Raw genomic sequence first — 22,589 nt, 5'->3', positions numbered from 1 at the left:
AGTCAGGTGGCCAGGTGGAGAGGACTCGCAGCCAAGTAGTAGCTGGCAGACCCAGAGAGGCAGCAGATCATGGAGGGGTGCAGCATGCAAGGCAGCTGGCAGACTGGGTGGTCCCACATTCGTGCACAGATAAACCAGGTGAAACTGGGAGGCAAGACAGACTGCACAACCCAGGGCCCCAGCTTGGGGAATAAAGCCTCAAAACACCTTTGAAAACACCTTTAGAGGGTTGAGGTTCTGGAAGAGACTCCCAGCCCCACAGGAGAGTTTGTTGGAGAGACCAACAGGGTCCTAGAACATACAAAAACCCACCCACGTGGGAATCAGCACCAGAAGGGTCCAGTTTGCTTGGGGAAGCAGTGGAAGGGACTGAAATCTGGCAGAGAGCAGAGCAAGTGCCATTGTTCCCTCACTGATTCCTCCCCCACACATAGCATCACAACCCAGAGACTGGGTTGCCCCTCCCTGGTGAACACCTAAGGCTTCACCCCTTACTACTCAACAGGTGCATCCAGACAAAAAATGTAGCCCAAATGACAGAACATATCAAAGCACCAGAAATAATACAAGTAAGTGACGAAGAGATAGCCAACCTATCAGATGCACAGTTCAAAGCACTGGTGATCATGATGCTCACAGAATTAGATGAATTTGGTCACAAATTAGATTTTAAAAATGAAGGCTACACTAAGTGAAATGAAGGAAAATGTACAGGGAACCAATAGTGATGGAATGAAAGCTGGGTCTCACATCAATGGAGTGGACCAGAAGGAAGAAGAACATACAATCAGAAAAGAATGAAGAAATAAGAATTCAAAAAAATGAGGAGAGGCTTAGGAACCTCTGGGACAACTTTAAATGCTCCAATATCCGAATCATAGGAATGCCAGAAGGAGAAGAGGAAGAGCAAGAAATTGAAAACTTATTTGAACAAATAATAAAGGAAAATTTCCCCAATCTGGTGAAGGAAATAGACTTCCAGGAAGTCCAGGAAACCCAGAAAGTCCCCCCAAACATGTGAGGAACACAGCAAGGCACATCATAATTAAGTTACCCAAGATTAAAGATAAGGAGCGAATCTTAAAAACAACAAGAAGAAAGGAGACAGTTACCTACAAAGGAGTTCCCATAAGACTATCAGCCGATTTCTCAGAAGAGACCTTGCAGGCAAGAAGGGGCTGGAAAGAAGTATTCCAGATCATGAAAGGCAAGAACCTACATCCAAGATTGCTCTATCCAGCAAAGCTTTCATTTAGAATGGAAGGGCAGATAAAGTGCTTTCCAGATAAGGTCAAGTTAAAGGAGTTCATCATCACCAAGCCCTTATTATATGAAATGTGAAAGGGACTTATCTAAGAAATAGAAGAAGATCAAAAACTATGAACAGTAAAATGACAACAAACTCATAACTATCAACAGCTGACCCTAAAAAACAAAAGTAAAAACTAAGCAAACAACTAGAACAGGAACAGAATCACAGAAACATAGATCACATGGAGGGTTATCAGTGGCAAGGGAGAGAGGGGAATGGGGGAAAAGGTACAGGGAATGAGAAGCATAATTTGTAGGTACAAAATAGACAGGGGGAGGTTAAGAATAGTATACGAAACAGAGAAGCCCAAGAACTTATATGTAAACACATGGATGTCAACCAAGGTCCAGAGGGGGTGAATGCTGGATGGTGGAGGGGGGACAAAGGGGAGAGAATTAGAACAACTGTAATAGCATAATCAATAAAATATACAAAAAAACTTAAAGACAAAGACTATGGGAATCAGGAAAGCATGTTGGCCCACATGACAGGTGAGTCTCGTGAGACCCCAGCCATATCTTCCCACTTTGGTAGACTTGAGAATCTATGATTATATCAGGGTGAACTCGGAGTGCAACTTTCATGAGTGATCATAAGGACATTGGCTTGGGAAAAATTCATGGAAACAAGGAAGCAAACTTAGAAGGACTGGTTGAGCAAAATGAGAGTAATAGAATCAGTGAAATGTTTAAGGCCAAAGGATTTTAGTAAACCTGATGATTTTCATACATTATTTGCAATGCAACTTGTAAGAGACATTAGACTACTTATTATAACAGGGTAGATAAAAGTCAATGGACACAATTTGTAAATAAAGTCTTTATATGACTAACAGCACAAATATACAAGCACTAACAGTAACAGTATTTGACTGTTTATCAAATACTGAATGTAATATAGTAAAAAATTAAGGATCTCCTTCTGAAACACACAAAATTTCCCCCTGGGTGCTGAAACTATACTGTAGTTAGGATAGCAATGATTTTACACATTTTAGAACATTAGAAGTTCTGACCTCACTTTCTCTGAAAAAGTGAAGATTATGATTCTTTTTTTTTCATCTTTTCTGCTTCATTCTAAAAACCCAAACTTGCTTGGCATGGCTAGTGTCACCATTAAAAATGCGTAAAGGATTTTTAGTATCAATGGATAGTGAATAATGTAAAACTAACAATGAATAAAGGACATAACAACTTTGATACTTGCACGAATTGAGAATTAATGGCAAATTCACAACAAATAAGAGAAAGTCAACAAACAAGCTGAAAATAATTTATAGTTATAAAACGCAAATAAGAATTTTCAAGAAAACATTGTGCCAATTTAAAGTTTTGGCAAGGTTTAAGCATATAAATTTTCAATCCTTGAAATAACTACTTGAAGAACAGATGTAAAGCTCCCAAGTTGAAGGTGGTGCTAGAGCATCCAAGCCCTGCTGTGCCTGAGGTGAGCAGCGAAGGGAGAAGATAAAGGAATGGGGTATAAGAACAGCAGAAAGATACACGAGGAGCTGCCAACAAACTCTATCAGCAAGCAGTGCCCCCAGTTCGCTGGCAGCACAGGGGTGACCAGATGCCTGCCCACAACGCCTGAAGCACACACCAGAAGGAAGCACTGTATCCAAAGATATGCCAACCTTCAGAAGCAAAGGCCTGTCCCCATGGGCAAAATATAATTGACCTGTGTGCTTTTCTTCTTTTTACTGAAACTCCTCTTTGCCTCGAGTTGCCGAATATTTACAGTATAAAAGCTGTTCCACTTCCTAGAGATAGCTCATTTCAGTGTTTGTTTGGAGTTTAGACAAATGCCGACCTGCATAATGATAATTTACTTCACAACAACCATCCACTGAACCCACACACTATTATTTCTCAGCATTTGACTTCCCTGAACCTTCCTACACAACTACTACATTTTCTCCAAAAGATGTCTATCAGTGCACGGGAGCAGTGCTTCTTGGTGAACAATTGCTCACACAGTTTGTGCCTTGCCAAAGATGTTTATTTTGAAGAGATATCATTACAGCTTAATGTGTAGAATATAAAGGGGAACAAAACCACATTTTTGTAACCAGAGCTCTATTTGCCCTTATGACATAGCAATAGAAGAGAATAAAGCATTCACTGACCGCCAAGTCTCAAGAGATGACATTAAATTGTCCAGCTTTGTGTTTTAGTGGGTTTTTTTATTGAGACAGAGACAATTTGATGAGACAGAGACAGGATTATGGGAACAGCAAGGATTCTCATCCCTGAGAAGGCTTGGACTTCTCATTGCTTGTTATTTCATTCATCTAAAAGTATTTTGGGATTCAGTTCTATGAAATTCCTTTTTAACCCAAATCAAGGATTTGCTCTCTTTTTCTCCAAACTGTCTAAAAGAAAACATAGATTCTTTTTGAATATATATCAGCCATGTGGGGTAGGGCTGCTTTTGTAATGAGATACGGACCTGAGTCTCAGCCATATCACTAATTAGCTACGTGACCTGACATGAATTTTTCTACTTTTCCGAGGCTGTTTCCTGTCTGTAAAATGGTGCTGATAAAGGTCACTTCTGCTGCTTGTTGAGGGAATTAAATGAGATAATAATGGCTACATCCTTGACACAGAACCAGGCACATCATGTTTTCCAAACTGGAGGTAAAAGGAGGCTACACAATTTCAGCCTTCTTCTAGATGCTCTCAGGAGAAGGAGGAGGGTGGGGAGAGAAAGGAAGAGAAGAAACATTACAGCACAATGCACTGACATATCACAGATCCTCTATGATATGTAGTTATCTTAATACCCTTTCTAATAGAAACACAGACTAGATTAAAAGACCCATCTCACACAGAGAACAGACTGATGGTTGCCAGAAGGGAGGGGGTTGAGGGAACAGGTGAAAAAGGTAAAGGGACTGAGAGGCACAGACTGGGAGTTCCAAAATAGTCACAGGGATATAAAGTTTAGCATAGGAAATGTGGTCAATAATATTGTAATAACTATCATGGTACTAGGGGGTACTGGAAATATCGAGGGGAACATTTTGTACAGTGTGACTATCTAGGCCGTACACTTGAATCTAATACAAAATAATGTTGAATTGAAACTGTAATTGAAAAAGCTAAAAAAAATTAAAATGAAAACAATGTAAAAGACCCATCTTACAAAGCAGGTGTAGGTCTCCCACCAAACATCAGAAGTCCAAAGGGTTCCACTTGGGCTTGTGTTTAGACACATTCAGATGTGAAAATGAAATCATTACTTAAACAAATTAAAAGGAATTGAAAGATATCCTTTACCCACTGTCTCTGAGGGCTTAGACCTGCATATCTCACCAGGACATATGCAGCCTATCTGCCTCTCTTCTGTGCATGTTTAGCTGAAAAAAAAATCACCTATTCATATAGTCTTTAGGTTTATTTCTAATTAGTTTTCTTCATATCACATCACAGAATGACAGCTTCAGGCAAGCCTCAAGGAGCAAACATCAACCAACTAGCAAATTCAAAACAAGTCCAAGATCAACAACATACCAGTGAAGCCCATGTTGATTTCTTGGATATTAGACATGTTTGACACAAAAATGAAAAGAAGCATTAATCAGCTAATGGATCTGGCACAGCAGCATCTGGAGGGACAAGGGAGGACAAAACACCGAATGAGTTCAAAAACCAAGGAGACATCATGGACAAACCAGGTCATTACCTACATGTTCCTGCTTCTCTCCATAAGATTTAAACTTCCTAAATGCCTCTAGTGAAATGCCAGCATAAATGAAAATTTAATAACTTTCTACCTGCAGCACCTGTGCAGACAAATTATACCAAGCTAATGACAAGTCGAAGGGCCTCACTGCGTTATAGATGAAACAGCTGGTCCAGACAGTGTTCATTTGCTGAATGACTTCTGTAATCCCAGCTTGAGCTGGAAAGGAATCTCTAGGAAGGTAGTTAACTCAGAGATTCAATGTAAGAAGCATCTGTGATCTAAACAACTTTGTCGCTTAACCCAAATCAATGACTTGCCTGTTCTCTCAGCTATGGTAATTGATAAGAAAGATTGCTAACAGAAAGAATGACAATGTTAGTCAGTGCATCCTTTCTGGGGTGACACAGCAAGTCTCTGCTGCCACTAGCTCAGGTGGTCAAACAACATCTGACCCAGAACCAGAGTCATTTACGCAGCACTGCCCTTGAAATGAAATGAACACTGGCTTATTCTTGATGAGTTTCAGTCTTGTTCCATTGAGAAGTGCTTCAGCTACCCATTTTTTTTAATCTATTGAGAATAGATATTTTAGGTCATTGTATATAGAAAGTCCCTATGTATTCTTATCAAAAAGAAGAATGAAAAAAAAGTCTTTTCAGAAGCAGAGTAATAAAAGCCTTACAACAACTCAGTTAAACACAAAGTCCTTTTTACTCCCAAATTATTCCAGTGGGTGCAAGTAGATGTTATAGAGATAAAATATTTTTCAAATAAAATGTTTTCTTTTTTGCATGCATTGCCTGAAATATGCCCTGTCTTCTCATGCAACTATGAGTTAGCTATTAAATTATCTAATTGAGCTGTTTCTTGAGATCTGCTCCTTTGTTGATTCATACACACCAACCATCACTGACCCGAATCCCACCCCATTCCCAGGGACTGTCAATTAAAAGGACATAGGAAGATTGCACACACACAAAGCCTATGTTCACACACGCTCTCCAAAACAAATAAACCACATACTTGGAAATCAAAAAGGATGAAAAGAGATCCCTTCACACTACATGCTCGCCTGATCTCACATTGTCTTACTCCCACACTTGGCTTTGTCTTCCATTTCTAGATCATTTCTCACCCTTTGCGAAAACCTGAACTTATCTTCTGAATGACCAAACTGAGCAGTTTTAGAGAATACTCAGCCTATGTCTTCCTCCACTACACAAACCTTGCATTTCCAAGGCAAGCACCTTGTCTGGACCCCTCCCCCCAGCTTCCCATGCTAAAGGGAGGGGAAAGTTGTTTGTTTTTTAAAGTCCCTGAGAAATTGGATGTAGAAATTGGGTGTACAAGCCACCCAAACTGTCAGTCTGGAGTAGACTGTTCTAAACTTTACTCTTGGAGGAAAAGGATTTCTTTAAATGATGATCATTTAAAATGATATCTCTGGGGAATGTACTTTAGCATCAGCTTAGGGGAAAACCAGTGCGACTTTGTTTCCTACACACCCTTTACTGTCTACAGACTGACTCTGTTAAGGCTTAACATTCTTTACAACATGATGGCTGCAAAACTGTTAGGAAAGCTGTTACAAATGACTTCGTAACCTCAAACAGCAGCCTGCCTGTTACTGGTTCTGTCTTCATAGCCTAGCGACTATTCCGGCACGTAGATTTGCACTTCAATTTTTTATAATTACTAAGCCATCAGACATCGGAGAAACTGATAGGGGATTATATCCCACTGTCATTTTTGAGCAACTAATAGTTCCCACTTGAACATAATGAATTTCATTTCATACCAGATTCAATAACACAGCTTCAGTCTGGTCTGGAACCTCAGTGCTGCACTGTAGGTACTGCGAGTGAGTTCCTGAGATTCCTGGGCTTCAGCACAGAAGCCCTCAGCTCCACCTCTCAGGTCCACCTGAGTCACCACATAAACATGCCTAAGTCAGCCGACATCCCTTTAACTCGTCATTTTTTTTTTAGTTTGTTTGCTTTTTCTCCACTTGTAAAATGGCAATAATCCAACTTTTCCAAATCAGGGACCTCATTTCAGGATTTATTTTTGAACTCTGTCCCTAGAAGCTCTAAAAGCCTGCATGGTTGTCTTAAGTGTCACATACAAGCAACATGGTCTAATTTTTTTTATTTCTAATGCATATTTTAACACTGTGGGAATATAGTAGAAAGCACTAACTCACATGGGTTATATGTCAGATTTTAACCCGTTTGGGTGAACCCTATTCCAAAATATTGTCTTGTTAACCCATTCTTGTCTGCAAACCTCAGCTTCCACCAAATCTATATGTAAATGACCTTCCTTTAAGTGTGTTATTAACTAAAGGTCAGTGGCTGGCATCCTCTCATTTCTAAAGATGTGTGAAGAGTCCCCCCACGCACGTGAAATATGTTGCCTAAGCCTACATCCTAAGCCAGTCCATAGTGGGCATATGCAATCCCTGGTCTTATTATGAAGCCTGTGGACAATGTAGCAAGATGCTAGTGGTACAAGGAGAAACTATTAGAGCCAGGTTGCCAGGGCTGGTTAGTGAATGGCAGATTTTGCCATCATATTGGGGAATCATGCTGAATTTTCAGGGTGACAATCTTGGATTACCAAGGGTTAAATGAGACCTCACTATGGATTTCATGGAACTAGATAGGATTTCAGACAGGTAAAACTGAGGAGAATAAAGAATCCATGCTCTTTGAACATCTCCCAGACTGATGTGTCTTGGTATAATTGTCTAAGTAAATCTTCTTTCAACTTATCACAGTAAATTGTACCTTCTATAAGATTTAAGGATAAGAGAACTCATTTTCCCTGTACCAATAACCCCGTGTGACGATACTGTGCCCCTCCCATTCACATGCTATAGAAGATGCAGACTCCCCTACCTGTCTGAGTAACATAATAGTCCGTGGTTCAGTAACAGATTCATTTCCAACAGGTTTTATGTCTTAATATTATTGAATTATAAATCTTTTAGTACTTATGAGAAGTGTGCATGCTTCTTTTCTGACTTTGATGTTTAGGATAAAAAAATACACAATCAGTAGATATTGTTGGAGATTCTACTTGAAGTGTGTTGCGCATGGGTCACCGGCCAGCAGTGACCACGGAACGCTGTGGATGGCTCGCCAAAAAACACTCGAGAAACAAACACACATGCACAGAGACAGACCAGTTTCTGTGGGGAAGTAGGGACAGAATGGCCACCCCCCCTAGTGGGGAGGGCCCTGATTTACCGTCCATACATGCTTTTATTGGGCTCATTTTGCATAATAGTTCAGGTAAAGTACAGTACTTATCAGGGGGAAGTAAGGAACTATAGAAAACAAGGAACTCTGCAGGTCTATTGAGTCGGGGTCAAAGAGCTGTAAGACTTTGAGGAACAAACTTCCTCCTTGGACCCCTTTCATTCAACTGAGAGCATTCTAAACAAAGCAGGTTTCACAGTAATTTACATGTTCTTTCTTAGGCCTGATCACCCAGGGAATCTGCCCTTTCAGCACAGAGCTGCACCACCCTGTCATTGTTTCAGGCTTAGGTGGGGAACTAAGGCAATAAGGAGATTTTCTCCCAGATGATGAGAACTCAGCCTATGTCAAAGCCGAGGAGCGAGGGTCCATCACCCTCTTTTGCTGCAGCCCCCAAAGTCCTTCTTTTGGGGGGCCTCCCAAAGTGATCGTGCCTGCCTTAGGTCGTTCCCCCCGTGGGGAATCTTACCCATCTTTGGCTAACCGACCAAGCTTTTTGGGGTTCAGCAGCAGAAGCAGCATTCCTGCCAGGGAGACAAGCCCTTGTCTCCTTGCTGGCTTACGGTTCCAAGGACGTTCCCTTAGCCTTAGCCTAGGCGGGGGTTTTAGCTTCTGATACCAGTCAGGGCGGTTCCCAACAGAAGTGGAATTTCCTACTGTACCTCCCTTGAGTTTCTGGATAAATAACTGCAGTGTACCCTAGAGCATACAATAGTCTGTCACCATTTTAAAAAACCTGTCTATTAAATCAGTATTATCATAATATATTTTATACTTTGCAGTTCTTCAGAATATTCTGTTTGAAAAAAATGAATCAATTGCTGAGGAAAAAATGAAACTACTATTTTGAAGAAGCAACCACTGACACTATTTGCAAACCATGCAGGTAGGTAAAGCCAAACATCGAACGTGGAGTCCAAGCTGTATTGTGTCCAAGCTGTGAGTAGGTGTCACCAGTAAGAGAAGGAGACTTCTTACTTCCTGCCAACCAGACACACAGATGGACTAGCTTTCCCCAACCAAATATGTGATCAGTGCCTGAAAATGGAAGAGTAAAGCTGCGGAGACATGAAGTTTGGTCTGCATCTGCTCTAGAAATAAGGCGAACAGGTCTCATGATGATCATGTCATGTTATCATCATGTTATAAATTTTAGGTGCCTCTGACATGGCTTTTACATTTATGATGAAGAATTAAAGCAGTGGTTATATGATGAGCTGTGAGTATACCACGGGTTCCCGCTCTGCTCTTCACCTTCCTGTCCCATCCAACCCCTTCCTCCTAGAAATGGGCTCCAAATTCAAACTACTCCTATAAATTAGGTTGTTATGATTTCGCAATTAAAGTTGTCATTAAGAAAATTTATAAATAGCTTTCCTTAGGAAAGAGCTTACACGTTGTTTCCATTTTTCTTCTTACATTCTTCAAATAAGAGAACAAAGTGAGAAGAGTAGAGAGAAGCACTTTTTGTTACTCATGTTTAGTAACTAAGAAATAAGAGAATGAATGACCACTTGCCCTCCTGTCAAGTTCTTTTAAATTCGATCAACAGCTATCAACTTAATGTAGTATTCCTATGACACCAATCCCCATTGTGTGCAAACAGCTGAATTCAGCAGGACTTGATTATTGCAAATGACAGTATAATTATTATTAAATCATGAACTGTTTATCTTGGATTATTTTTCCTTTAGCATTTCACATAACTGATGCCTACTCTTAGATGCTTAAACTGAATACATTTAATTACAAAATCAGTAGGGCCCTTATGCTTTTTGTATCACTTCTACATTGTGTAGTTAGTTTAGCAATATTGTAGCCAAATAATGTCTGTAGGGAAATATGAGTTAAACATAAAGAAAATTTTAGTTTTTATTTAATATCTTTTGATAAAAGGCAACTTGACAACTTTTTTCCTCCAGGAGATGATTTCATATGGATTCTCCCAGAATCAAACGCAGTGATAAACATTCCAGTTCAAATAGTTGATTTGAGAAATGGAAGCAATCCCAATAGGCAAGTAAGAAAGTGGGATCAGGAAGAGAAGGCAGCAATAAAGGGCATGCTATTAGCTGGGGAATGGTGTGGGCAACCGGAGCTAATCACCAGAGAAACTAGGAAACACAATTATCCTCTGGGAAGAGCAAAGGGCCAGGGCATTATGCACCTAAGGTCGTCATCATTCACTGGTTGAGGGCTGCTGCTGGGGAGTTGTCAATTCCCCTCACTTCCTCCCTGCTGTCTGCACAGGCAGAGATGATTTGCACAGCTTCAGAAGAAAATCTGGGGCTGGAAAATGGCAGATACCTGCAGTTGGAAGCCTGCTAAGCGCACAAAAAGGTAGGGTCCTAGAGATGTAGGAGGGGCACGGAGTGAATTGCCAATTGAAGACAAGTGGGTTAAACAAATTCAGAGTGTTCACAAGTGATCCTAGCCTGCGTATAGATAATAAGAAATTTCCCTCAACAAAAGCCTGAGATGCACTATCCTCTGTCATTTGAAAAATGATTATTGGTTACTACAGTCCCTGTTTGCCAGGTACCGCACTGAGTGCCCAGCATCCACAACCTTATTCAGTATTCACAGCACTCCTGTTACCATCATCACCAATTCACAGATGGGAAAGTTGAGCTCTGAGGGATTAAGACACCAACCCAGATCTCCCAAATTCCAAAATATACTGTCCTTCTGCATCCCATAGCTTTCAAAGGACCTTAGATTAACAGATATATTTTCGTATACTCATATACCTGAGTATGTCATCACCTCCGGAAATTTTCTCTATAGAACATCGCAGTTCACCACTTTCAGAAAAGGACTTTGTCCTCATACTTTTGAAATTCCAGCCTGTGTACCAAAAATGGAGAGTCCCCACCTGACAGGCCCTGCAGTTCCTGTGGAGGGGATTTAGGAGATGCTGTAATCTCCTTTGCGCCTGCCCCCTAGTGGTGAGTGCTCTCAACCCAGCCCTGCTCTTGTTCCCTTTCCTGTCTGACTTCCATTCACATGGCTGGCTCCTGGGTAGCGAAGTTTCTTCCTCCCACCCGCCTTCCAATTTGACTTTTCTTCCCCTCATCATGTTCTCCATTCCACCAAGTGGCAAATTTATTCTAAGATCTCCAGTTAGAACTTTAACATAGATTTTCAACAAACATCTGAGTATTACAACTTCAAAGGGCTAAAGTATAACCATTTTCTATAACAAACATAAATTCAAATCTATTTTAATCTATTTGGAAGCAAAATATTATTTCACATCAACTTGTATTAGTCCCTTTTACTCCTGATTCTCCAAATCATTCTTAAACCCTTCAAACTTTAAGTCCCCTAATGCTATCACTGCTCATTTTCAATTATTTGCATCAAAGAAAGGGACTATCATGGGGGGAAAGCCTTCTATGTTATTTTTCCAACTTAATTTCTAGACAAAAGCTTTGAAGTGATTGACAGACAGAAGCAATGCGAGTACAAATAAGCCACAAACTAGGAAGACAGTCCAAGAATTAACAACGAAGGTCAAACCCCAGTACAACAAATCCTGTGGAGAACACTGATATTTCGTTGTAGTGACATTTCATAGTAATTGGTAGTTTGTTAAAAATGACATTTCCAGGATCAAAAGAGATAATGATGAAACACACTTAGAACTGGAAAGCAACAGGATGCTACGAACAGTAGCGCAAACTTCTGAACAGTACCAAGTGACTAATAAAGAATATAAGCCGTGTTATCACTGCTTGGGGAGCTTTATACTTTTAGACTACAAGGTGTTGGACAGGGGGAGGTGTCTGCCATGATTAGGCCTCCTTCTTGCACTCGGGACACATAATGGTTCATCCAAAGGCTGACACAGGCTCACACAAGCATATTGAGATGAAGAAATCTTCCACAGTGCCTGTGCTGAAAAGAACCAAAGGGCTTTCACCAGTATTATTACTGAGGCTTCCTTCACATCCTGGAACTAGATTCACAGCAGTAGTTCACCTTGCTCAAATACGTAGTATTGTAACAACTACATGTGGCACCAAGTGGGTACTTGAAACATTGGCGGGATATGCCACGCTATAAAGTATATGATTGCCTAACACTTGAAACTGTGCACTTGAAACTAATATGGAATAATATTTAATGTAAGCTCTAATTGAAAAATAAAAAATAAGGTAAAGCTAAAGAGTAGCTCCCTTCCCTGAGCCAGGCCTAAGTTGTCTTCTTTTAAAACAAACAAGAGGTAAATACTTCAGGATACTGAGACAGACCAGTCTATGCACAAACATGTACTGAACTTAATTCACATAGACACACTGAATTCATCTTCCTGATTTTCAGATTACTTAAATGCCTGAGCAGATATGAATTTCACTCCATACACATACACACACACACACACACACACACATACCCCTTACACTTTAGTGGAAGAGAGGGTCTTGGAAAAATAAGGTACTCAGAAACAAGTTTTAAGGAGAGGTGTTCTACTTTTTTATTAAGTTCTTCAAAAGCAAAGATGGTTCCCTATGGAAAGGTCCAGTCATAACTCTATCACCTCATTTGAAGTAAGCCCAAAAGGTAGGGCCCTCCCTGTGCTAGGGGAAGAGTGCTGCACTCTGAGCTGGCACAGGTTTGGACCACAGAGATGTCTTTGAAGAAGTCCACAAGAAGTGCATGTGCCCCATCTCTTACAATCTGTGGCATCATCTCCGCAGGGGGTGCAACTCATTGAATCACCACGGTTGTTAATTTAATCTTTTCCTCGTGAGAAAGAAGAAAGCTAATAATTGTATAGGAAGTTTCCATTAAAGGGAATTTGACCATGGTTCTCTAGACCCTTTGATTCTCATGGGTTTGGGGGTCAGGAAGTGGAGAAGGCAAGGAGGACCAGAGGTTATAAAGCTGTGCTTCCGAACAACCTATAGCTACTGCGCACTTGTAACGCCCTGCCCGGAATCCCTCAAATCCCATTTCTTTTTCATTTCTATCAGCTGTTATTTCCACGCAACTGTTGCATGTGCCAGACCCCTTTTCTGTAGTGATGACCCTTTTAGGTTCTGTGGCAATTTAAAATAATGCAAAGAAAGGTCTGCCTTGCAGAATCTTAGGAGATTTCACTGATTTCATGTTGCTCTTAATGGAACTGTGGCATAGCATCCTTTGGTCTATCCTCACATAAGAAATTCAAAAAGAAAGAAACAGAAAAATAGTCACTGCCCCATTTGATTCCAGTGTCCCAAGTGGTCCCATGTGTGACACTGGTCTGCATACAGGTTTTGAGCTCACTGCCTGCACCGATGGCCAGTTATATCCACACCTACATACCTACATTACTTTTTCCCCCTTTTTATTTTTATCCTCACCTGTGAACATTTTTTCACTGTTTTTAGAGAGAAAGAGGAAGGGAGAGAGGGTGAGAAAGAAACATCAGTGTGAGAAACACCAATTGGTTGTCTCCCGTATGCGCCTGGACTAGGGATCATATATGCCCAGACCAGAGAATGAACCAGCAACCTTTCTGTTACGGGATGATGCTCCAGCTTACTTAGCCACATGGGCCAGGGCTACCTACATGATTTTTCTAAACACACATCTAATTAATACCTTCAATGAATCTCCACTAAAAGAACAAAGTTTAAACTTGTTAATGCAGCCTACAGAGCCCTGACTGCCTTTTCAGCCACAGCTCCTCTCACTCCCGCCCCTCGGATTTTGTGTCCCAGCCACACTGCAGAACATACAATGTGCTTTTCATCTTAAGGGTTCCATACAGACTGGACCCTTGGCCTGGAACTTTCTCCTTCCCTCTTCCTTTGCCTGGAAAGGTCCTGGGAGCGTTCTACTCACCCAGCAGGTCTCCAATATCACCCTCTTTAAGAAGACCCCTTAGGTCTCCCATCCCCTACTGGGTTTAACTAATTGACCCACCCATGAACACCTTACTTTCTCTATCAAATGGCTTTTCCTATCTCATAATTGTCTACCTATTTATCAGCGTCTCTGACCAAACTGTAAGTACTCAGCATCTCTGAGAAGTTTTTTTCACTACTGTATCTGAAAGCCTAACATCGTACCTGGCACATGTAACTCAATAAATACCTATTGGATGGATGGATGGATGGATGGATGGATGGGAACCTGGCCAGTTGTATGAGGTCAATCCCTATTCCATCCCTCACTCTCTTACCTGCAACCCAAATTATAACCCATTCTGGTGATACTCCCTGGTCTTATAACATTTGTGAAATTTCAGCAACATCCTTCCCATCTCAGACACCTGCACTTTGGATAATTTGTTTTCTTTGACTCCAGTTATACCAGTGTTACCTAAATATGACTAGTCTTCTCCAACCACATGCAACACCCTCTGGGCCAGGTGCAGCAGCTTCCTTTCATAGTGCTATGAGTGGCTGAAAATCACTTTACCTACTACTCCAGGGAGGAGCATCAAGTCTTGGGTCCTGGGAAATCCATTGTCAGAAATTCACAGCATGTCCACAGCTTTAGCCCTGCTTTCTCCTAGAGTAAAGGTCCAAAAAGCACTCAGAGAATTTTCTGGACCTCCATAGCTGTAAGCAATCTCTACCATTGAAACACAATCTGGATAAAAATCAAATATAAAAGTCTGCACAGTAGATAAAGCCAAGGTCTCCTCCATGATTTCTCCTCTGGAAACTGTGTCTCCACAAGCCATAAAAAGTGAACTTTAAACTCAGGCCTTTGCCTGGTCCCCAGAAACATCCAAGCTCAGTCTGTCTTTCTAAGATCTTTATTCTGTGGAACACTAGAGCCTGGTCACACATCCAGAAGTTTGAGGGGAGACCCAAAAAACCCCAGAATTTATTATAAAAATTTGTATATTTATTCTTACATGTTTAAACTTTAGTTGCCTTCAAAATACACTCTAATTGATGCAACACACCTACTGAGATGATTTTTCCATTGCTCAAAAGTTTTCAAACTCATCAATTTTAATGACTTTTAGTGCCTCTGTCATTTTTTGTTTCACTTTTTCCATATCAACAAAATGTTTCCCTTTGAGGACTTTTTTCATCCAAAGAAACAAACAAAAAAAAGTTGTCTGGGGCAGGATCAGGTGAATAGGAATGGCTGGTCATGGGGGTCATGCCATTTTTGGTCAAAAACTGCTGAACACAACACAGTGTGGGCAGGTACACTTGTTAATCACCCATCATGAAATGGGCAAATACACTGAGTCTTCAAAAAAAAATTCACAGAAAACAAACATAGCCTCTCACAATAATGCCAGCTGTATCAGATGGGTTCCTAGAACACTCACCTAGTAGAGGAAGCCTGTACCACCAGGAGTCTACCCTCCAGAAGATAATTCTGTTTTGGGGGCATCCCCCTTCATATAACAAAACTATCTCTATCATGGCATCTGGAATCTTTGCCCCTGAAATCACATTGCCCCTGTTAAATCTCCCAAGACAGCAAAACTTACTCATAAAGGGTAAAGGCTATGTTAACCCCAAGTTTCACAAACCTCCTCATCTCTTGTCAGTCATCAGCAGCTAATTCCAGGAAGATTTCCTTTTGAATTGGAAACATGGAAGTGAGAATGAGGCTGACTTTGGGCTCCCCCCTTGAATACAGGCTTCCAGACTTACTGACAGGACATTAAGAAGGTTCACCTCACCTCAGGGAAGTCTGAGGAAGCTTTTGCCATCAAGAATTGGCCATGGTTTCTGAGCTGCCATCTACAAAAGATTCCACACCCTCTACCTCAGTGTCCTCAGGCACCTAACTCGTGACTGTCCAAGAGTCTGTGTGTGCTGTCCCTTAGCTGCCCCCACCAGGGCTCATCAGTAGGGCTGCCAGATTCAGTCAGTAAAATAAAAATAGAGGACACCCAGTCAAATTTTAATTTCATATAAATAAAAATAATTATTTTAGTGTAAGTAAATTCGATGCAATATGTGGGGTATACTTTTATTAAATATATATTTGTTGTTTTTCTGACATTCAAATTTAACTAAACCTTCAATATTTCACTGGTCAACCTGACTCATCAGAATGGTGGAGACTCATCAGGATCCCAGGGATGCCCCAGAACATCCTTGACTTCTAGTTATATACTCTGAATACTGAGCGTGAAATTTTCCTTTTAATTTACTAGCTATAATGAAGTGTATCCTCAATTTTAGGGCTATTTCTACTTGTCATTGTCACCATCTTCTTTATTTTGAAGAGATATGCATTTTTTCAACCTTAATAAGTCATCAAAAAGTATTTTAAAGTTTATTAGACAAAGGGAGGACAACATTAACCTGAAAAATAAAGAGAACTCCCTGGTGTTTAGTTTAAAAAAAAGTTTTAGGAAGATTGAAAAAGTCAAATTTAATAAGCAAATCTCTCCAAGGATATTTTCATAGCTTGATATCCTCCCACACTCTGAAAATATTATTGCATCAAAAATGTAAAACTGCTAACCAAATTTAAGGCTTCTTTATGACTCTATCAGCATGGGAAATGCTTCTTTACTAAGAAGTGAGCTGAGCAACTGCTCCAGGGACCTCAGCAGTTGGTGGAACTCTTTCAAAGGCCCCGGACAGAAAAAGCAAGTTTTTCTATGGGTATTCACCTTGGCCCCAATAATTCTATGTTCCCAGGAGTTGTCAATTTTAAGTACTTTCTACATATTTTCATTTTTCTGTTACTATTTGGACTATATCCTAGACTTGATATTATATAAATTATATTCAAGGAGCTATTTTTAAGTTAATAGGAAATCTTGAATCTTACTATAGACACTGGCTTACCTTCATGCGACTGCATAAGAGTTTTTAAAAATAACAGTTTAGCCCGTCTAGCAACCCCATGATTGTTTTAGGGATGTAAAACTGTATCATGATATTTAAAGATTTTAGCAGCAAAATCATCAAGCCTCCCAGATGGAGGTAACAGATCAAAGTGAGGAAAGGCATGGACTTTGACTCACTCTAACGTCGCAGGCAAGTCACTTGGCCTCTGGGTATTATCTGCTTTATATGCACTTACCTGTCACGTGGGGTTTAGAGTCTCACCTATTACATGGGTGTGTTGTGAAAATTACACATGATAATTATACATAAAGTCATTAGGAGAGTGCCTGACACAGCATAAGCACTCAGCAGGTGTTTACCACTAGCTGCTGGAAATATTTCTCCATGACAAAGGCTGCTTCATGAGGGGTGACTCAGTGAAAAGAATGAACCCCAGTATCACAGGATGTCAGATGTGACCTGTGTGGGGGAAAAAAAAAGAGTGTGTATGTGAATGGAAAAAATGTCTGAAAGTTTACATACCAAATGGTTGATTATATTAACAGGATTGGAATCAAGTGGGGAAGGAGTAAAGAAAAAAATTGTTATTCAATTTCTTTATCATTTGAGTTTTGACATTGAGAAATCTAATATACTGCTTGTATAATTGTTTTAAATATGGCAGGATAAGTGGTTTGAAGTTTTCCTGATGTGCCTGTATTCTATTTTGGAATGGTTGGTATTTCTTCCTATCTTTGGAGCTGCACCATTGAGTCGGCAGGCTACTCTGGAGGGGAGAGAGACTGGAACAGAGATGAAGTGAAAGAGAAGGAGTCTGTAGAATGGGAACAACTCACAATGACCATAGACTGGGGAGGAGTTGATGAAGGAGAATGAGACAAACATCCAACCTTGTGATGAAAGGATTCCTTCCGAGGGAGGCTGGCAGTAGCTGGACAAGAGAGTCTACTAGAAGGGAATACACATACGAGTGCAGAGCAAGCACCTGAGCTTTCTCTGTTTGCCTCCATGCACACGTGTGTCTCTCCTAGCCAGCACTTTGCCATGACTCCCCAAAAAGAGAGGGACCCAGGGGGCCCATCCAATGTATTCTATGTCCACTTTGCCAGGACATTCATAAACCTCTGAGTGTGAGATGGCTCCAACACCTACAGGCTGATGGTGGGGGATCATGGGCAGCCCTTGCACCTGCACTTAGTGGGAACAAACAGAACCAGCTTAGTACTCTCCTGGGCCAGAGGTCTTCTGCACACAGAATAATCGAGATAGGTGTGCTTTCTTTGACTAGGTGCATCTTATTGATCTTGGAATTTCTTAGTACCTGATATGACTACTGTGTATAGTAACCTCAGGCATGAAGAAATTCCTTATTCTCTCTTATATAATCCAGAATAGTGTGATCTGGTCCCAGCTGAACCCAAGTCTGCAGAACAACAAGGTTCGTAGAAGGTTCCAGGAGTTGTGCCCACAATCACTTAGACCAGACAGGGCTCATTCTATGATGCAATAATGGCATCTGCCTCATAGAGTAATTTTTGAACTAATTAAATAGTGCATACAAATGCTTAGAAGACTGCTTGGCTTATGATGCTTTTTCTGTAGTTGTTAGCTAATTTGATTATCATATTTCCCCTCCTTATTAAAGAGGACTAAAGATTAAATTCTCATGACCCCTCAAAAAAGGTAAACTAATTTTTCTATTGATAATGATTCTTACTCTAGGTTTAAGGAGGCATCAGAATCTACTGTTCAAAAACAAAGGGCCTTAAAGTCTTGAGAAAAAAAAATAGAATGCCTCGAAGAGGGAAGGAATTGGTCAAAATACTAGGAAACATATTCCCCAGGAATGACAAGAGAGAGCTCTGAGCACACAGAACAACAGAGTGTTCAGGTCAGATTCTGGCAGCACTGTGATTAGACCAGGAAATCTCAAAGTGGACTATTGACTAAGAAACCTACAATGGGAACCCCAAGAATCTGGACTTACAAGTTGCTCTAACACGCATGGCAGAAACTGCTAGAATCTGACAGGCCTGATGTAATTCTTGTAGATGACAGTCAGTGACTTGGCTGAACTTGTCTGGCTACGTCACCAGAGCTCATTGAACCCTTCAACGTTATCCCCAGCTCCAACATACCACAACCTTAAACACACACACAACACACCTTGGTGCAGATTCAAAACCGGGAATCTTCATAGTATGTAGCAGACATTCTTCATAGTCTGAGAAATGGAACCATTGCTGAAAATTGTTTTATGTGGAATTTTCTTCCAATTTGGGGTTTTTTTGGTTTTAGTTTTGTATTTAAGTGGATTTTAAGACACATTTACTCCCCAGCTTTTACCTAAATCATCTTACTTGGGTGTGAATCCAAAGCTCAGTTCAGACAGTTGTCCAAAGACTCTTACATCAGGACCCTAATTTGCTGGGAGGTATTTTGGGATGGGCTTTTTTATTAGAAGGGTTTGAAACTCAACTGCAGGTTTCTGTGGACCTGTTTTTGCGGGTTGCCAGACAGGAAAGCTTCCATAATTGCAAGAACACCTGTGAGCTTATTCTTTTTCAATAAATAGTCTCTAAATTGTGAGGAATAACCTCTAAGTGTTTGTGAGGAGATTAAAAATTACTGAAGCAGGGGGATTAGAAAGATTATTGATGTGTGAAAACTATGGCATAAAGAAGATTGAATTTATCAGAAGTTGCTGAGAATGTGGTGAGAAGCATGGTTGTCAAATTATACACGCACTGCAGTGGCTTATCAGAGGACATGGGGGAGGGACGGCAAATGTTCATGAGACGACAGCAGAAGGTGGAAAGTGGTTTCAGGGAAGATCAGTCTTGTCGAGTGTGTATTGGAGGAGGACAAGTGTGAGCAAGCGATGAGATCATGGGGTGCACAGTTCCTTCACTGAGTGAACCCAGCACCCTGGGCCACCTTTATGAACAAGCAGGACTTAAGGAAATGCTTGAGGCACAAGAGCTAGATTTTATTCACCAAGACTTGGAAAAACACCCTCCACTTAGACTTTCTCTTCAAATACCACCTTTCCTTCCTGAGCTCAGTTCAGCCACTTTTGTCACACTCTATCTGTGGACTAATACTGCACAGCAGGATTGGTCACTAGTGTCCTTGGCCCCCTAGCTATTGTGCTTCACATCTGTGCAGTACCAAACATAGTAACCAAATAATGGGAAACAAGGGTATATGAACAAGCAGAGATATTGAAAGAGCTGCAGTGTTCTGTGACAGGGTGGCCCGAGTTGGCTATGTGTTCCCAGCATAACCTTAAGTATGAACATCCTTTAGGGACAAGTACTCAGAAAGCAGAGCCTGCCTATCTAATTTCTCTGCACCCTCACAATCCACTTAGCAGCCTTGATAACAGCTTCAGCCCTCAACATCTCTCTCCGTGTCTACTCAAAGCTCTTGGATTCTCCTTTCCTCCACATTTCTCTTGGAGTGCCCAGTGTAAAAGAGGGAGACTCAGGCCAGCCCAGACTCCCCTGAGGTCCCAACAGGATGCTCCACATTACCCTCCTACCTTCTGAGGAGCTCCTCAGATCTTCCCATTTGGGGGACTTCCATTTCATCTGTGCTTCAGATTGGGGGGTGGAGGTGGCCTACTGGCAAGTGGCTACAGGCAAGCAGCAATCCATCCGGCAGCCTGGCCCTTCTGGACTGTCAGAAGTCTTCAGGGATGTTCTAGGAAATATCGTTCATTCTAGAGAAGGGATAAGAACAATCCAACTGTCCAATAATGCTAGAATGAAAATTAAATGGTGCAGTATACATATGATAAAATAATATCAAAGACTTAAAAATGAAAGACCTAGATCTATGTGAATTGACTTGGGCAAATCTTGAAAACACAATATTGACTGAAAGAAAATAAATGCAACATTTCTTATAGCAATATTTTTTCTGATATATTGCCTCAGACAAGGGAAACAAAAGAGAAAAAAACAAATAAGACAACATCAAACTACCAAGGTTTTGCACAGCAACGAAAATCATAAAAAAGGTAAAAAAAAAAAAGATACAAGATGTTAGATTATATTTTAAACATGCAATAAAATCCATGTATTTGTTTTTAAAAAAGTTAGCTATTTCTTTTCCCATCTTGCAAGATGGCAGGTGAAAAAACTGAGAAATGGGATTCTACAGGGAAGAAACCTGATGTTAAGCAGGCTGGTGCTGGTGGCAGGGTTAAGAAGGGTAACCTCAAGCAAAGACACCTAAGAAGGAGAAGCCCCACTACAGCCAAAACCCTGTCCTGGTCAGAGGAATTGGCAGGTATTCCCAGTCAGCTCTGTATTCCCAAAAGACCACGTACCAAGAGGAAGTATTCAGTAGCTAAATCCAGGTTTGAAAGAAAAGGAAAAAGCTCTTGCTATTGTCACAAAACCAGCTGGTGGCAACACGAATGGTGGTGCCTGAGTGGTTACACTTCACAAAATGCCTAGATACTATCCTACTGAAGACGTGCCTCATAAGCTGTTGAGCCCCAGCAAGAAAACCTTCAGTCAGCATGCAAGAGAAATGCGGGCCAGCATCACTCCTGCAACCATTCTGATCATCCTCACTGGTGCCACAGACACAAGAGGGTGTTTTTCCTGAAGCAGCTGAGCAGTGGCTTGCTACTTGTGACTGGACCTCTGGACCTCTCTCCCTCAATCGAGGTCCTCCATGTAGAACACTGGAAATTTGTCATCTGTACCTCCACCAAAATTAATATCAGTGGTGTGAAAACCCCCAAACATCGGTGGTGTGAAAACCCCAAACCCCCAAAATCCCTAAGCATCAAGGATGCTTACTTCAAGAAGCTGCACTAGCCCAGACACCAGGAGGGGGAGACCTTTGACACAGAGAATGAGAAATACGAGATTCCAGAGCAGCACAAGGTAAATCAGAAAGTTGTGGAATTGCAAATTCTGCCAAAAATCAAAGCTGTTCCTCTGGTCTGCATTTGCTCTCACAAATGGGCTTTATCCTCACAAAAAGAAGTTCTAAATTTTATATGAAAACCCTAATTAAATAACTGAATCTGTTAAAAAAAAAGATGTTAGATTATGATAACAGTTATGTAAATATTTAAGTCAATTTTACATATTGCTTATGGATACATATATGTGTATACGTGTAAATATATATGCAAGAAAATATTAAACATAAACTGAATACTTGCAAATCTTTGATGTTGGTTATGTCTAGGGAGGGTGGAAATTTTAAAAAAGGTATAGAAAAGGTTAATAGGTATTTTTAAAGTATCATAAAATGCATTATAAGTGAACTAAATTTATCCAGAGAATATATTACTTACATTTAATATCATCATTTCTCTGGGAAACCCCAGGAAATCTACACATAAATTCATAGAAACTAATAACACAGTTCAATAAGGCAGATATATAAGATCAATACTTTTTAAAAATCAATCAAGTTCCTCTACACTAGCAATAATAAATTAGAAAATGTAAGAGAAAATAAGAAAATAAAATGTATTACTTAAAATTAAAAGGTCTCCAATCAAAAATGTTGATTTTA

General features: G+C 40.6%; 1 pseudogene; it reads left to right on the top strand.

Annotated features, from left to right (window-relative positions):
* The first annotated feature begins 21,097 nt into the window (after positions 1–21,097).
* On the top strand, positions 21,098–22,094 carry LOC114512824 (annotated as a pseudogene).
* Positions 22,095–22,589: the final 495 nt, after the last annotated feature.

This window comes from Phyllostomus discolor, chromosome 3 (genome assembly GCF_004126475.2).
Source record: "Phyllostomus discolor isolate MPI-MPIP mPhyDis1 chromosome 3, mPhyDis1.pri.v3, whole genome shotgun sequence".
In the NCBI taxonomy this organism is placed as follows: domain Eukaryota; kingdom Metazoa; phylum Chordata; class Mammalia; order Chiroptera; family Phyllostomidae; genus Phyllostomus; species Phyllostomus discolor.
The sequence above is the reverse complement of the archived record's forward strand: the minus strand, read 5'-3'. Positions and strand labels throughout refer to the sequence as shown.